Here is a 13,521-nt window from a genome sequence, read left to right as displayed (position 1 = left end):
AAGAAGAAGAAGAAGAACTTGACCTCCGTAGCACAAATCTGGGTTAATCACATCTGCACTGGCGGCACACAATCAACACACATTGTTCCGATTTCATGCTATTTCAGTTAAATGGTCAAGTTGGGCCTCAAATTGTTGTCCCATTGCACGTTGCAACAAAAATGTGGGTCAGCATTTTTTTCCCCCTGCAGCTTTTCCTTTCCCTGCATCTTAGTTTCCTCCATAGAACAATGAGTCTGACTTTTCTTTTCTTCCTCCCACCAGAGCAGGACTGCAGTGAGAACTGGCACTATTATGACCACAGCGGTCAGAGTTGTGCCTACAGGCACTTAAGTCACCAGCGCTGTGAGATGCAGGATCCGATACCAGATAGAACCCGGTGACCTTTAACAAAGACGGGGCGACCATTTCCATAATTATGAGCATTGATTGTCGAGACCGGGATAAAAGGAAGGAGGGAGGAAATCGATTCAACAGCTACTTGCCTGCTCTTCACCTGTCAACAGCCTCCTGCTTGAGTGGCACTGGTCAGTGGAGGAGCTGAAACTGCTCATTCAGCTTAAGCATAGTGTTCTAATTTGACCAGAAAAAAAAAAAAAAAGATGAAAAGGGGAGCTAAGCCGAGCTGGAGAGTTGTACAGTAGAAGAATGATTTAGTATTACACTTGAACAGTTTTTCTATTAAAAACTAGAAGATAAGCCTGGGAAATATATTACACAGCACTGGCCAAAGGCCAAAAGCCTCAGACAGATTTAAGATCAGCGTCTGTTCAAATACTTTGCCAGTGACATTGTAAGTGAGTTCATGTGTCCAAATGTACGTTACACACAAATGAATCACAGCAGGGTTTCTTCCCTCCATTATGTTTCACGGGCCAGAACAGCAAACCTCTGATCAGCAATACCTTTCCTGCTTTCCTGTTCCTCAAGCTCTTGGATGGAATGTCAGGAAAGCAGGGTCACGATGGATAGGGTGGGTTTGTGCGCGCTCATTCATGGGGGCTACAGGTGAGTGTATGTCTGCATTAGATAATTAAATGTGGGAAATGTGTGATCATTCAGCGCTTGTGCTGCATGACAATTTCTGCTTTTCCCCAAACTCATATTTTCTCCCCAGTTCTTGCAAAGGAGGCGTAGGTGATCCAAACCTCAAAGATGTCTCAGCATTTTGGTTTTGTTTTTAGAAAGATAACACCTGTGGTGCTGCCACAGCACATGGTAAAGAGCGGGAGTGAATACGCATACGTCTCCTGCTCCCTACCAAGGTCTGTGGGAGCACCATGCAAAGGGTGAGAGATAAAGAATGCACAAGATTTCCTGCCTTGTGGCGATGCGTTCCCCAAACATCGCCCGGATTTATGTACCGCAGCCTGTCACCAAGGCAACCTGGCAGCAAGTCGGGGTGCAGCACAGGAGCCGTAGTGATCCAAGGAAGGGAAAGAGTGAGGAAAGGGAGTGAGAGAGGGAGCCGAGGCAGTTTCGGTAACAGGCCTGGAGCAAATCCCAAAGAAATGTGATTTCTAAAACAAAATTATTCACATAAAACGAAATATATTCAATATCCTCACACTTTCATCTCCGAGTTTGGAGCTACAACAGAGTATACCATGCTTTCCCTGCTTTACAGATTGTGAGCAATCATGGCAAGAGCTCTTTAGTGGTTTGAGTGTTTAGAGTCTGAATTGACTTACCAGGAGGTCCAAAAACCCATGCCCTCACTGTCTATTGGAAAATCTCATTTAATTCTCATAGACCAATTGTATTTAAGCCACTATTCCAGCAACATTTCATCAAGGCCTATAAATTGAAATTCACAGTTCAATATCCATCCAAAATGTCACTACGTCTGGCTCTCAGTGACCCACAGCCACTAAACTTTCAGAGCAATAAACACAAATCTCATCCACAGTCGCTCCACTATTGCAATGACTGATCATTGGCAGTTAATTGTGCATTTAAGGGATTTTGATTGTCAGCGGAGCATGGTGGGGGTTGGGTGGGAAGGGATATGAGCATGGGTTGATACAGCAGTATATCTGCACCAAGGGTCCACTTTGTCTGCCTAATACCTTTAATCCACCCCCTGCTGCTATGCTGCTAGCTTCGGTCTCAGTAGACGTGGTCAAGATCATGGTTACAGTTCAGTGGCCTCAGCGTCACTGCCCTGATCCCACTCCTCCCCAGTTTTCACCTCTATCTCTTCCACGGATAATCACAATATCTTCCAGTCTCATCGCGCTGCACAGCACAGCTAACCCGCCCGAGGCTCCTAGACGACGGGACAGAGGCAGGGTGAAGGAGGGGGGCTGAATTGCCGTGATGGAGGAAGACTGGACTTTATGAAGCCATTTTCTAGATGGATCAGTGCCTAAGGAAATAATACAAGCTGTGATACTGCATGAAAATGGGCAATCCAGCGAAGCTGTTGGGAGAGAGAAAGAGACAAAACAAATCGGCCTCCAGTAGCGTTAATGCAGGCCAATTCTAGCGTTCAGTGTGTGCCTGAATGAGTCAAGATGGTTTGGCACGCCGAGCACTGGCTTATGGGTTATCTCTCCATCAATCCATGTCTGACAGGATGGACCTTTCAACACATGTGCACACAGACAGAAATTTTGCAGAGAAGCTTAGGTCTGCATTTCTCTCACATAAACACTTCTGTTTAAAAAAAACAAAAAACAAGAGACCTTGCTTATCCTTTATATGCACATCAGTAATAGTAAAACTGGGCACTGTTACCGCTACCGTCATCCGATTAGCACGGAGCAAGATAACCACACACAGCAAAGAACTTCAAACGTGGTGGGGAGATACACTCTGAGAGAGTAATTGGTGTCAGGGCTGGAAAGAAGTTCTATCATCTGATGCATGCAAAATAAATGAAAGGAAGCTTAACCCGGCTTCATTTTCCAAGCCTTGTACAAGTGCACAAACGAGTTTGCCATGACACATAAACAAATATAAACAACCCCTAATAAATACAAGGCACATAGATACAGACAGAACCCAAAAATAACCTTCTCTCGGTTGCTAGGACATGCTTGGGTCATTTGAGTTTCTCCTACTGGCTCCTGTGGTTTGTTTACCCCCACACTTCCTGAATGCTGATGGCAGATAGTCTCCCAGTTTATACAAGTGGAAGGAGAAGAAAAACAGCACACTGCTCTGAGAGGTTGCTGCACGATGCAAAGGAGGAAGAGGAGGAGGCTAAGGGGGGTCCGTATCTTAGTAACCGAGGAAAAAGCACAAAGGGGGTCACCTGATGTCCACATGTGGTATTTACCACAGGGGAGTGATGGAGTGTATATCAGAGGAGGATGACATCTGTTTTAACAGGCTTCCTCTCCATCTGCAAAACTATAAAGAAAGAAAGAAGACCCCAAACCAACACGAATATCTGTGTTTTTCATCAGTATTGATCCGGTTCCTTTCCTCAACCGTGAGCAAACGTTGTACCACCATGCCTTTGTACCACCACCTGTTCCAGGGTTAGTGTTACAGGTGAATGTAAGAATAACAAAAGTGGAGGCAAGAGGCGATGGCCTGGTAGTGCTTAGATGACGGCGAACACCCACAGAAATCCTAAATCTGGAAAAAGAACACAGTTTACAACACAGCACAAATAAACGCCTTGCCTTTCAACAGTCCATTTGAAGTGCACTGCCAGTGCAAACCTGCGCGAGATCAATCTGCTCTCCAGAGGGATGAAAGCAAAAGGCCCCATTTCAACAAGCCTCTCCAGAGACAGAACCCTATTCATTCCCCATCTGAATGCTTTAGTTGTTGCAAACCACGCGGTTTGTCACTTGGCAAAACGCTTTTTTTGAAAAAAAGCTTACCAGGGATGAAAGATCTATGGCCCAGGTCCACTGTACAGATTGTGTTTGTCTGTTTAGTTACTTGACAGCAAAAAAATATAGAATTGCGCCATCATCCCAGCACAGCATCTGCTCATCCGTCTCAAAGCTCAAACACAATAAGATGGCAGTTAGCTCCCATTATGCATTAAAGCCTGGGACAAAGCCCGCAGAACACAGTAAAAGTGCCTATCACAGCTTTTGATTCTACTTGAGAGCTTTGAAGTGCACCATAAAGTCATTACATGATTGGAAAAAAATGCATGGGAAGATGTAGATGCCAAATTTGGTAGTCCAAAACTCTGAGCAAGAATTATGACTGTGTTGCGCTTATAAAATGTTTAACTGTTTAGTAATGACCTTAAGTTTAAAACTAAGTGAGATCATCTGTGAGGTTTTGTCCGATACTGAATATCTCCATCATTTTTGTCTCTCAGGTCAAACACTTTATGTTTATAGAGCTTCCAAACCCTGCAGGTGTAGATAGCACGTGAGTAGTGTGATAGATTGAATGGGGAACAGGATGGGTGAGTGGAATGCATCGACAGCAGAGTTTTGTTAAGATTCTCCAGCTGTGCGTGACTTCAATAAAACACATTTGTCACACCAGTAAAGTGGATTAAATTTGTTAAATAGGATTGAACACGGAGGTGAAAGGTATTGCCATCCTACATTTCTTTAAAGATTGCAGGCTATTCATTTGGTAAGCATAGTGACGCACACAAAAGCAGAACACAAAACCTGTAAGGCAGGAAAATTCCCCGAGGCGGATGCAAAAATAAAACACTACCAGTATCCAAATGTGAAAATGGAAGCAACTGAATGCAGTAAAAGCAAAACTGAAATCTAAATACAGAAAGCCACAAGTTTAGTGAGGTAAGTCCCTTAGCCAAACAACATATATTGTACATAAGTAGAGCAACTCTCATTAACAAAACTGCTATAAACTTTATATATCTCAGGTTTAATGTCCAACGTCGGAGTCAGAACATATTCTGCATGGGTTGCCAAAGTAAACCCGCCACAGCCTGGCCCATTCTCAAAACTGTGTCATACCAGGATCCACGTCTCGATCTTGGTCTCCCATCTGAAGAGATTTATTGGTGGAGAGTGCTTTTTTTCCAGGCTTCTACATGTTCTATGTACACTGTGCTAAAGTATCTCAACCAAACTGAGAAGATAAGCTCTTGTCAACTCGCTGACATGTTGTTTAAAACCTGCTTAGGTGTTAGCAAATGAATTTTGCTTCCTTCGTTACCACTAGGCGCTACTCTGACAAGAAGAACCCGAGTGTAGTGGTGGGGCTCGGGACACTGAACATGGAGGACCCCATGGGAAAAGCCGGTCCAGAGAGCGGGGGACTCTCACGGACAGTTGAGAAATTTTCCCACAATCAAACACAAACAGAGAAGCACAGGGCAGCGAAAAAGACCCTTGTCCACCAAGGAGACGGAGGGAGGGAGGGAAAGAGGAGAAGATTTGATGGTTACAATAACACAAGCCAAAGAAGTACATGCTCCGCATATCTCTCGTAAAGAGGCCCCTAAAGGTGAATGCCCTCTATGGACAAACAGTGTTTTGTAAAGGAAATTCAGTGATTCAAGAAAGGATTCAACAGTCGCGCGGTTGTTTAAATGGTACGTAACCTTAAGAAAATTTAAGAAACCTAGAGGGCTGGTACTGGCCTCCAGGAGATGATTTGGCCAGAACCACACAGTTGATTGGTAAATTACCTCATTAAGGTAATCCATTTTCAGCACAATCCACCACAACAAATACCATCTGTTACGCATTAAATAGAGTGTCAGACCACTGAGGACATCTGGATTGTTAATGCAGGAGTTTAGTCTAATTTAGGGAAGATTTGATGTGGGAATCAACAATGTAAGATAAAAACTCAAAGGCAAACAATCCAGGTCGAATGACTTTCAGGCAGTGATCACCAAATCTACTCAGTTTTGTAAGCACAAGATATCGGCAGGTCAAAGAGGTACTGGGTGAACTGCAGACTTAGATATTGAATGCCATTCGCTACCAAACGCAACATGTCAAGATAATTAAATCTAAAGCACATAATGTCACAGGCCAAAGGTCACCTATCATCACACTGGGATGACCTCCTTGAAACAAAATGCCACTTCTATTATGCTCATTTTACAGAGATCTTTTCACAGTGACGCAGAGTACTTTTGACAACTTAGAGATGAGAGAAAGTAAGAATGCTTTAGATCAAGATGTTAAATCCTAGATTTAAAAAAGGCAGAATCCTCACGAAGTAAGATGGTAACTTCTCCAGCTTGAGTCACATGTCTCACTCACTTTGACCCAAGCCTTCTTTTGCATTGTGATTGATGTCCTTCTGCTAAAAAATCTAAAGGTTACATCTCGAAAAAATGTGGCATGCAAGCCTCCTTTTCGAGTGGCTCGGCAAAAAGTCTTCAAACTTCCTTTTATAGAAGTAGCCCCCGGAGCTGGATAGCATGGCCATTATAAATAAGAAGCTGGAATGCAGAAGGGGAAAAAAATAAACATCCAAGCTGCTCCGTTATCTACACCCAGCTGTGCAGTTTAGAGGCCAGTCCTTGGAGATGATGTCACGCTGGCATTGCGTTACCATTAAAATAGTGTTCCTATAATTTTGTGTGGACACTAATTCATTCAAGAAAAAGCAGGAACTCTGCTAAATACAGACCTTGAATTGAGTTCACACAAACTGCTCCAAAAAGCAATGAATGAAATGAACACCAAATGTCCCATAGTAAAAATATCATAAATTAAATGTAATAGCAGCTCTTCTAATGAAAATACAGGCCTCACCATGACATGGTCTACCTACATGGAGGATTTTAGGTGTAAACTGACATGAAGATCAAAATTTAAGTGCGCACCAGGGTGTCCCTACTCATGTTCACCAATGAGAACAATGGAGGAACATGTCCAGGTGCTATATTTTCCGACGTAATCTCAAAAGGAGAAAGTGAATCTGAGAAACAGAGGTGAGGGGAAACCTGTAGCCAGGAGAATACGGCGGGCCTGACGCACTAGAGGTTTGATAAATGATTCCATATGTGCTCCAGATCCCAAGTGAAAGAACCGCTTTGTGCTCAGCGAGGTAGCACGCGCCCAGGTCCCAAGTGGACCCCCCTCCCCTTCTTTCCCTTCCATCTACTGACAAAACCTATCTGGCCATTTCTCGGTAGCTCGGGGTAATATTAGCCAAGTGTAAGGGGCAGGAGCAAGGGGTTTGGATGCCCGAGTCTCAACCCGTCTTCTTGCAGCCTATTTGGAAGCTAATTGCCTGTGACTACATGGAGACAGTGGCCCGAAACAACCACTGCATTGAGTTGGAAGTCTGAGGGGTGCGGGAGGGCAGAGGGTAAAGGGGGGCCGAGGTTGGGACCATGGAGGGAGAGGTCTTTGGGGGAGAGGGCTGTCAGTAAGTGAAGAAATATTAGGATATTCTCAACCTCCATTACCCTTGGTGCTAAATCACTCCCACTCATGGGCAAATAATTCCTCAAGACATTAAAGAGGCAATCTTTCGTGAGCACCTGCTCCCTGTGCGTTTAGCCCCGATATGATTGAAGAGCCAATCATGCGACCGTCATGCAAAATACCACCTTTATTGTGGCCACATACCCGCCCCCATCCCTTCTGTAGAATCATAACAATGCACAGTGAAACCGAGACTAAAATTGCCTTTAATTTGTACCAGTGGTGGAAACATGCACGTCTAATCAGGTAGTCAAGGCAGCACGCTACTGTTTTTCAAAAACACTACAGCATTAATGGTGGACAAAAGCCAAGTTAACAAAGACACAATGTGCAGAACTTGAGGTGCTTAGTACATATTTCATCAGTTATATTTTATTTAATCATTTGATCATGTCTGGAGAATGTGAATGTATGTGGAGGAAATTAGACAATAGGGACGGACTGGAGAGAAGGAAAGGAAAAAAGGAGGCACAAGAATGTGTTTTGTTTTACTGGACAAGGTTGTTTCCTCTATTAAAGAAGGGGCGTAACATGTGGCTGTAGCAATTAGAGCAAATTGGGGCAAAAAGATTCATATAGAAGCCTGATAATTTCACAGACAAAGGAGCAAAATATGAACAGAAAGAGAAAGTAAATAAGCAGATGCATTCTGATCATATCGCAGCACTTCTTTACAGTTGGGTAACCCCAAGGCTGATCTGACGCCAAGGTTCCATGACACACTAGAGCATTCCTGTTACACCATAATTCCTCTCCAACTCAGGTTCTTCACGGAAGAGAACAGCCTCACTACTGTATGGGAGAAACAGACCAGAGCCTGTTGTAGCAACCCGTGAGCAAACCTCGCACACCAGGCCTTTATACTAGGACCTGTTCTACAAACTCTGAGATCATGGTCGGATTCAGAGAAAAGCTATAGGATAGGTCACATTCAGTCGTACATATTATTAGACTAATTTAAAAAAAATTACTTTTGGAAAAAGTCAACCTGCGTCTCCCACACATTTTGGGGCTGAATGGGAACAAATACTTTGATATATGCAAGCACACAGATCGGTTTTTAGAAGACGGGTGGCATATGTCTCAGTGAGAAGCTCATTTTAAACACTCCTCTCAGAGAACTGGCGCTGTATGTGAATTTAAATATATTCACGGTGTAAAAACACTGTTGTCCCTGGTGGCCCAAACTAATTTGCGAATCAATCACAGTTTCACATGTTAAGTGTGGAGAGAGGGTGAGAGGGCCTCATAACCGCTTGTGAGTGAAGACTGGGAGGAGAGAAGGGGGAGCGCAACAGGCGCAACACTGTGTCTAGTATGGGATTATACCCTCACAGCTAATTACTCCCAGACTTCTTAGCTCTGCGCCAGAAACTCTGCACAGATACAGTAAGGCAGCATGCAGCCTCCCTATCCACTACACACACACAGAAGAAAGGCCTTGAGCAGGGACTGGCACAGGGCCTTTTGCATGCACTGTGGTCACCGAGTATGTAAGTGATGAGTAAAGAAGAAAAAGGAGGGCCAGCTGCTGGCAGCTTGAAGGACCCGAATTTAATGAGACCAGCTTAGGACAAAACAATTGAGTTTAAATGCTTGCCGATGAACTGTCAGGGTGCAAGAGCCACACGCATCAAATTTAGAACACAATACAAATCTGTCAGATGACTGAAGATGTGAGTTTACAATAAAGTCAGCAAAAAAGTGCAGAAAAAAAAAAGGGCAACATGTGAGCCCGAGTGCATGCCTCCAGCCTGGCTCAGATCCTGCGCTGTCCTGCACGCCACATCATATTCTCACCTTACCACCCTGACGGGCAGTAGCAACTGCCAAATAAAACATCTGGCCCTGCTAGAATGGAGTAAAACTCTGCCTCAGCTGTGAGTCACGAACAATGGTCCCGTCTTTCCCCTGCTGGCCACCACTCCCAGCAGCAAAGCAGCTCAGACCGCTACAGGCCAGGACCATGTGTAGCCACCCCAGTTACCTGGTGGAACGCACACAGCCACAGCCTGAGCTGAGCCGAGGCCCCACTCATCCTTCCGCCCACAGAAACAGGCCTTCCGCTCCGTCAGTAGGGGCACAACCAGAAGCAGAACACCACAGCCCATTGGCCCTGTTGCTGTTGGATGTCAGAGCTATTTTTCTTTCCTCCCTCTCCTCAGAAAACACAGGTAGCTGGACAAGGATTATGCACTACAGTCAAAACAGTGGACCTAAAAATACTCTCTGGCAAACAGCTGGAGCAGCTTCTCTGGTCTGATTGAGAGTAAACAGACAAATATTCTGGGTTTTACATGTGAAATTTTACATGCTCAAAGCTGAACCTGTGAAAAGGCTTAAAGCGCATTAAAAGCTGAGTGGACTGCAGCTCTACTTAGAGATATACAACCGGCTATAGAGTGAGGCTTTTCAATAAATCCATCCATCATTGACGTCCATTAACACAAGTCCTCGGAGGTCAGTGGGCAGCCCATTGATGGCCGTAAAGTATGCCCATTTCACAGTGTTAAAAAATTCCTTCAGCTGCCTCACGCTGGTAAATCCAGCAAGCCACTTACTTGCCCAATGGGTTAGCATGATTAAAATGCAATTGCTATGTCATAATCCATTCCAAACCTGTCAAACATAACAGACATTTTTTCCCCCCTTTTCTCTTATTTCTCTGAAACATAGCCAGACACTTGAGGATCATTGTGGCTTTACTCCCGAGCAGCACAATCTTAATCCAGCAGAGGGAACGCCTCGACTCCCGAGGCAAATCTGTGTGGGTGAGGAGGAGGAGGGGATCATGTTGTGCTTAGCATGGTGCTGCCCTTGTAAAGCCTCAACCACTGGCCAAGAGGACCCAACGCTACATGACTGCCAGATGTTCAGTTAGATTAAACGGCTCTCGATGCCTTCACATCCTAAGTAAGCAGCGAGTGCTTTAAGTAGAGAACCCTCTAGAGTGCAAATATCTACCTCAATTCTCCTCAACAAAAATGCATTTTTTTTGTTTTTTTTTAACCATTATTTATTAACAATGCAGATTGTCCAGATTCATTTCTTACACGTAGACAGCCTAGTTGTGAACACAAGCCTGTTTTCTGTTACGGGGTGAAACATTTTGACGTGCTGATGTCTGAATGTAAAACAGGACCTGGACCTGAAAAGTTGCTGCAGCCCAAATTTAGTTCACAAGAACAGGAGCAAGAAGTATCATCCACATCAACGAGTCATTCACTGAACCATGATGCCATGCCAACAAGAAAACATTCTCAAATAAAAAGAAAAGATTCTGCTCTTCTTACTTTAGTGCATTTCATTCAGGTATTATTAAATAGAAAAAAGGCTAGAGGGTTTTTATGCTCGGAGTCAAACTGGATTCTTTACTAGGGAGTAGTTCACCCGGACTGAAACATATTTCTGTTGACTGGAAGAGAATTAAATGTTGAGAGTCACCTCTGCACACCATGCCTTTTTGTGAACAGTTTCTTTGCAGCGCACACAGAGCACAGCAATGACACAGCAGTTGAGGTGGCGCATCGCCCCCTATGGGCGTTCAGGGGAACTGACGGCTCTCCGTTTCACGTTTAGCCGGATAATATCGAGGTCAAATGCATGGGGGAGCATCATGTGGCTCGGTGCCGTCCATCAATATAACTTGATAACTTAAATCAACCAAATCACTCTGAGCAAACAGTCAAATCAGCAGCAGATAAGAGATGGGGGCAGACTGTCATGCGCAAAGCTGCATATAAATTAACCAATATGCATCCAGTGCCGGAAAATCAGGTGTTATGATTGATGGGAAACGAGGAATTATTGAACCATTATTCATGCCTGATATTATTACGCCGAGCATAGTACCGGCAGGCTTCAAGATCAGGTGTTCGATCTTAATTGGCGCCGTGAGGAAAGAAGAGAGGAGACAGCAGCCTGGCAAAGCGCATTTTTCACCTTCATCCACAGGAGAGGTGCTCTGATCTGATTTTACGTGATTCAACGCAGCTGAACGCTAAAGCACCATCGCCACCATCACGCCCGTCCCTCGTATCCGAGCGTCAAACATTTGTTTCCCAGCCGATGGCAGCCCTTGCATCCGAGGCACCTACAGCTCGGACACTCCGTACTGATTTCGCAGAGAAATTCGAAACTTACCTTTTAGATCCGTTGCGTGGAAACGATGGCCGCACGACGATAGTAATCCCTTGTCGCTGTGGCAAGGCAAGTGTGAGCGGAATCAGCGTCACTGCAGGCTGAGTGCAGAGAGACGATGCCCTTGTGTTGACTGTACGAGGCTGTTCATTCAGCTGAATGATAGTGGAGAGTGAAGGGACTGACAAGTCGGTCAAAACAGCAGCACCACGCCTCCCCTCTTAAAGTCACCGCGCTCCGTCTGTCTGTCTGTCTCCCTCCCTCTCTCTTCCTGTGTGTGTCAGACTGCTTATTCTATGGTATGCGTCTGTCAAAATCACTGTTTATCAATTGCATTTCATTTACAGTGAACTGTCATGTTCAAAGTACCATTACTGCCAGCGAATAACCAATTTGCAAGGGTTAACCCATCCAAAATGCCCCACACTGAAAAAACCCTAGTAATGTTCTACATTTCCGAAAATTAATAACCTATCCTCCCTGAATACTTCATGAAACACAATTACCACAAATTACAGGAACAAAGCTGTAGCAGCCCATGCTGTGATTAGTGTGAGTGCGCACAGAAATGTTGTTTTGAAACCGGTTGAAATGCGCTGCAGATTTCGTGTTTGGTCTAATAAAGTTTCCCAAACATGAAGTAAAGGTCCTGCTGCCCCAGCTGCTAAGCATTTAATCCTCTGAAATATGAAGAAACAGTATGACTGGCTGTGTTTTGATCTCCTCTCAGCCTGTAATCCGTCATTAATTGCAAATTCTGGGCATCCACTTTGACCTGGGCTCAGACACGGACATCAATACCAATTTCACATGTTTGAGGGGTGGAAAAACAAGGCCTGCTGTGAGATTTCGGACAGATTGCGCAACATGAAGAACTTGGTTTGCAATAAATGTCAGTAAACATGGCGTCAGGGGGGAAAAACATGCAGTTGTCTGCCTGAATTGAACTCCTCACAATCCATAGTTTTTTGCCCTCATGATATGCGGGGTCAGTCTCGCCGTGGAGACTGAGTGGCTGGTCTTACTGGAGCCTTAACAGGTCAGTGCCACAGAGGGCTGATGTCTGTCATGAAGATGTGTTAAGGTCATATGTTTAGAATCTGGCAGCTAACCAAGGCATAACCAGAGCTGTGTTTTCAGTCAATAGATTGCTTCATGTTTCTGAAGGAACCATTTTAAAATATCTAATGAGGTTACATTGAGTTGCACTGTAGAAGACTAAATGCCTGTGTTGGCGTCTCTAGCTTGGAGTAGCCAAACTCAATATTATCAGAGAAAAAAAAAAAAAACTCCACACAGAATTGACACACACAGGTCCCCCGACCAGTCAGAGCAATTTTGTTTCTAACAAATTCAACTCCATGGCAGTAAGATGATGTGTAGGACTGCATCACTGTTACTCTTCTGTTCTCATCACATAGAGCCCACCAAAACAACTGGCTCTTTACGGGAGCATAATCAGTTCCCAATGGAGTGACTCCAGACCAACCACTGCAACAAAAAGCTTGGAAGCTTGGAAGACAAACCAAACATCTGGGCATCCAAGGGCTTCTTCAGAAAAGATTGCATCCTGATCCCTATGTGCAGGGAAAACTGCCCAATGACATCACAGGAGCTGACAAACTGGTGTCCAGGGTTCCATCCGCACTGTACGTGGTCGACTTTTAGATCATGGCTTAAGGTCCTACAAGGCTGTCAAGAAGCCCCTGACCAATGAGAGACATAGGTTAGCGTTGGTCATCTCTCTGACTGTGAAGGCACATTGAACTCAAATATTGTGCCATTCTCCAAACCCACATGTTCCCTTCTGCATGTGCACTGTTCTGTTGAGGGTCAAACTGGATTTTTCAACAAGATAATGCCCCTTGCTACACATCCAGGGCCAGTAGAACTTGGCTGCAGGAGCACAGTATCAGAGTGTTCAGTTCAATCCCTGGACATGAGCCCCATTGAAAATCTGTGGTGGATTATCAGAAGGTCTGTTTCAAAGCATAAATTAAAGAATGCAGAAGAATTAAAAGTAAGAATT

The 13,521-nt window shown here is 44.5% G+C and overlaps 1 protein-coding gene across 4 annotated transcripts in view; it reads right to left on the bottom strand.

Annotated features, from left to right (window-relative positions):
- The window catches only part of daam2 (dishevelled associated activator of morphogenesis 2), an 88,765-nt gene extending 77,092 nt beyond the window's left edge, over positions 1-11,673 (bottom strand). For 2 of the 4 annotated variants that reach the window (XM_047610464.1, XM_047610467.1), the window contains exon 1: positions 11,496-11,673. The gene's annotated coding sequence lies outside the window, so the exon portion shown is untranslated. The remainder of the gene's footprint in view (positions 1-11,495) is intronic. The other 2 variants (XM_047610466.1, XM_047610468.1) reach the window with 1 other exon arrangement.
- Positions 11,674-13,521: the final 1,848 nt, after the last annotated feature.

Source organism: Mugil cephalus, chromosome 17, assembly GCF_022458985.1.
Source record: "Mugil cephalus isolate CIBA_MC_2020 chromosome 17, CIBA_Mcephalus_1.1, whole genome shotgun sequence".
Lineage (NCBI taxonomy): Eukaryota > Metazoa > Chordata > Actinopteri > Mugiliformes > Mugilidae > Mugil > Mugil cephalus.
The sequence above is the reverse complement of the archived record's forward strand: the minus strand, read 5'-3'. Positions and strand labels throughout refer to the sequence as shown.